The sequence below is a fragment of the Bidens hawaiensis genome, unplaced genomic scaffold (genome assembly GCF_021521415.1).
Source record: "Bidens hawaiensis isolate Kalapana, Puna unplaced genomic scaffold, B.hawaiensis_p1.1 tig00027855_1, whole genome shotgun sequence".
In the NCBI taxonomy this organism is placed as follows: Eukaryota; Viridiplantae; Streptophyta; class Magnoliopsida; order Asterales; family Asteraceae; genus Bidens; species Bidens hawaiensis.
In genome coordinates, this window is record NW_027494528.1 from 300844 (window position 1) to 304991 (window position 4148).

At 35.7% G+C, this 4148-nt stretch overlaps 1 long non-coding RNA gene across 1 annotated transcript; it reads right to left on the reverse strand.

Moving 5' to 3' along the window:
- Positions 1-890: 890 nt before the first annotated feature.
- On the reverse strand, positions 891-3289 carry LOC143576048 (uncharacterized). Its single transcript, XR_013142882.1, has 3 exons — positions 3003-3289; positions 2406-2483; positions 891-1895 (listed from the first exon to the last, which is right to left on the reverse strand). It is a non-coding gene; the product is annotated as an uncharacterized LOC143576048 (long non-coding RNA).
- Between the last annotated feature and the right edge of the window lie 859 nt (positions 3290-4148).

The following is a 4148-nucleotide window of genomic DNA, read 5'->3' on the forward strand; positions in this document are numbered from 1 at the left end:
TATGAATGATTGCTTGATGGTACGTGAACGATCTTCGGATATTGCACGTACTGTCAGGTTGTAACGCTATGTTTAAGGTAAGTATGATATGTATGCTTATGTGTATGAACGTGATAAAGTTAATAAAAGAAGGAAAGGATGGTTGTATGGTTGTATGGTTAAGAAAAGGGTACCGAGCCCTAATAATACTCGAGGTATGATGTATGGTTGTATGGTAACGAAGAGGGAATCGAACCCTACTAATATTCGAGAACTAGGGAACCGAACCCTACTAATATTCGAGGAAAGAGGGTACCGAGCCCTAATAATACTCGAGGAAGGAGGGTACCGAGCCCTAATAATACTCGAGGAAGGAGGGTACCAAGCCCTAATAATACTCGAGGAAGGAGGGTACCGAGCCCTAATAATACTCGAGGAATGTAGGGCGTAATGCTCTTTATAATGTAAGATATGAAAGCAAGTTAGTACAAAAGAAAGTATGAAAGTATGAAAGTATGAATGAAGGAATATAAGTTTGTGTGTATTGTATAATGTATGATTAACTAGAACTCGCTCAGCGTAGCTGACTTTTAGTATGAACGCAGGTGAGTAGGATGAGGCAGCTCGCTTGAGGAGACACGTGGCGTTGAATAAGAGACTGGCATCGGAAGGCTCAGGGCGTGTTATGTTTTAATTACTTAGTTTTCGAAAGACAAGTTGGTTGTTTAAGACAAGTTTTGAATTTTTATGAAATGTTTTATTAAAGTTTTTATATTCCGCGAATGTTTTTAATTAACTCTGATATTAGAACTGCGTTTATGAGTAAATCCAACACGAAAGTAGGGCTACCGGTAATGGGGCCTTACATGTTTGGCAAGGGCTGAATCATTAAGTGTTGGATGTCTGAATGGTTAAGAGGCTCTGAGCCAGTAAGTGCTGAACCAGCTAAGTCTGTTTGGTTGGACCTCTGAATAACTATGGAAAATGACTATTTTACCCCTCAGAGCAATTTCATGCTAAATGAAATGTATCTGTTTGGTTAGAACTCTAAATGGTGAATAATTATAAAAGACAAAACATATTACACATAAATCCTTCAAAATACGCTTACAAAAGGCCAACATTTTAGACCTGTTACACGACCAACCTGCTACTCTGTTGTTGTCTGGTATGCTAAAACAAACATCTGATCATGATCATCATCCTCTAATGTAAAGACACCTTCAAAGTATCAAATATGAAGCAAAAAAATCACCATAATAGTAAACATATTGCATATCTTTACCTCACAAAGGTGTCTTATATCATAACCATTCATTAAACGCCTCATTATAATCAATTATAATACACACATAAAAATACTAATTTGGGATGATGCAAAAAGCCTTGTATGAATTATAAAATAATATATTATAAACAACTTAAATGAAATATTTCTCTTTACAAATGTTATACATAAAGAAACAAATTATATAGATACACAAAACCATAATAGCCGGTTATTTAACTATCAACTTTAAAATACAATCTACCAAATACTTTCATATACAAAATCAAAGGTCGTTTATACACCAAAGAGAACCTGCTTTAGATCGACCCATTCTGACCGGATTAAACTGAATTCGTTTGTGCACCAAAGTTAACTTGCTCTAGTTGGTCATTCTCACTTGTCAACTATGAACATGCAGCTTGTGCACCTAGATTCAACCCCATGACCGAGCCCGAAACACTCAAACCTGATGTCCCATTTGCAGTACTTTTCTGGCAGCCACCACCACTACTATTTGGTGCTATTTGGTCATCTTATCTTTCCCGCAATACCTCCTACGCAGCTGCCAAACACCACGAATTGTATGGCATGATTTGCCCTCGAAACCGAATCCTAAAGCATGGCGTTGCTACCCGATTATGGCAGCCTACAGAGGAAAAAAAGATCTGATTAAGCTCAACAAAACATTTTGCAGTTGACAGTCTAGATATGAATAACATAATTATAAAGAGAACACTTTTGAAAATTGCAATCTACACTTTAATTGCAAATAACAAAAAAGCAAAGTCTTAATTAGTTAATTACCTTGTATCATTTTATTAATATGTAGTATATACTGGATATAGATCCAATCTTAAAAATCTATCGTAATGCTCACATTCATTATAAATCTTATCATAACATCAACAATTCAAATCAAATATATTAGACAGTTAGTAGCACCATAGTCTTAAATATTTGCTTGGATACCAACCATATTTTAATATATAATGTGTGGTTACAGTAGAACTAATTTTTCTCTTTTGCAATTCCAATATCAGTATGAAAATTAGTTAAAGCAGCTAGGATAATAAACATTCATATATGTGTGTGTGCGTGTGCACGCACATGTGTTTTATATGTATGTATGCACACATAAGGATCTAAAGTTACATACCCTGTTCGTAATCTTGAAACCGGCGCTCAACAAGTTCTACATCTGCAGCCTGCCGCAAGATTCCTTCTACTTTTACTCCTGAATGATTATTTTCATTTGATCAGTCCAACAATTTTTTGGTTCGGTTTTTTGAATGTCAGTATTCTTCTTATATCAAAGTTTAAACTTTTTACCCTAAGCGATTGTTCTGATACAGGTAAGCCTAGATAACAATATGCTTGATGGATTAATTTGCTTTCCTACTACACAACTAACTACTCTCAAACCTACATTAATACGCTATTTAGCAGAAGGATTAATTAGCTAAGAAATTGTACCTGGAAAAGAACAGCCATGGTGCTTTGGCCATCACTTTCAGCCAAACAATTATCCCTATAATTCATTAATTCTGCACCTCGCCCTTAACATCTTCCCGAACAACCCGAAAAAAATAACCTGAAGAACACCCCTAAAGCCCTAATCTCTAGAGTTGAGCCCTAATTTCTAACAATTATTAATCTAATTAATCCATGTTATAAAATATAAATGAACAAAGAAGGGTTCATCAATTTTGAAAGTAAAATTCGTAAACTGCTATTTATTGGAGAAAAATATTACCTGGTTAATGGTAGATCGGCAGATGAGAAAGACAACAGTCTATTGGGAGGGACAGAGCATCGATTGTTTGGTTGAGGGTTGGGAGAGATTGCAGATGAGAAAGAAATATGTATTAGGTTAGGGCTATTGTGGTCTATGTTCTCATTCAGCGTCTTTTTTTCACTGAGCGATTCAGAGGTTGAAATTTTCATTAAGAGGTTGAATGAAATGTAGCCAAACAGTCTTAATCTGAGCGAACCAGAGATATGCATCTGAATGGTATCATTCAGAGGTAAAACAAACACCCCCTAAGTGATAAGTATATGCCCTATGTGATATATGTGAACGGTATGAATGATTGCTTGTTGGCACGTGAACGATCTTCGGATATTGCACGTACTGTCAAGTTATAATTATGAAAATGGATGCTATGTAAAATATATGAATGATATGTATGTTATGAATGAATGTAAGAGATAGAAAGGTAGAAAATGGACTGGCCCCTAATAATATCCAAGGCAGAAAAGGGACCAAGCCCTTTAATAATCTCGAGGCAGAAAAGGGACTGGACCCTTATAATATCCAAGGCAGGAAAGGGACCGAGCCCTTTAATAATCTCGAGGCAGAAAAAGGGACCTGATCCTGATAACTTCCGAGGCAGATAAAGGGACCGGACCCTAATAATATCCGAGGCAGAATAGAATAAAGTAAAGTAGAATTTGAATTATGAAAGTATGAATGAAAGTATGTATGTATGTATGTATGTATGTTATGTTATTAACTAGAATTCACTCAGCGTAGCTGACTTTTAGTATGCACGCAGGTGAGTAGGATGAGACAGCTCGTTTGGGGGGAACACGTGGCATTGAATAAGAGGCTGGCATCGGAAGACTCAAGACATTTAAGTTTAATGGTTTGTTTATTTTGAAAGACGATAAGTTGTTTTAAGACAAGTTATGGTTTATTATGAAATGTTTTATGAAAGTTTTTATATTCCGCAAATGTTTTTATTAACTCTGATGATTAGAACTATGTTAATGAGTAAATCCAACGTCCAAATGTGAGGTACCGGTAACGGGGCCTTACAAATCAACGACTTATAAAAAGTAGATAAATCGGGTTGTCGGGAATTGGAAGTGTTGAATGTATTTTTTATATTATGAGGTT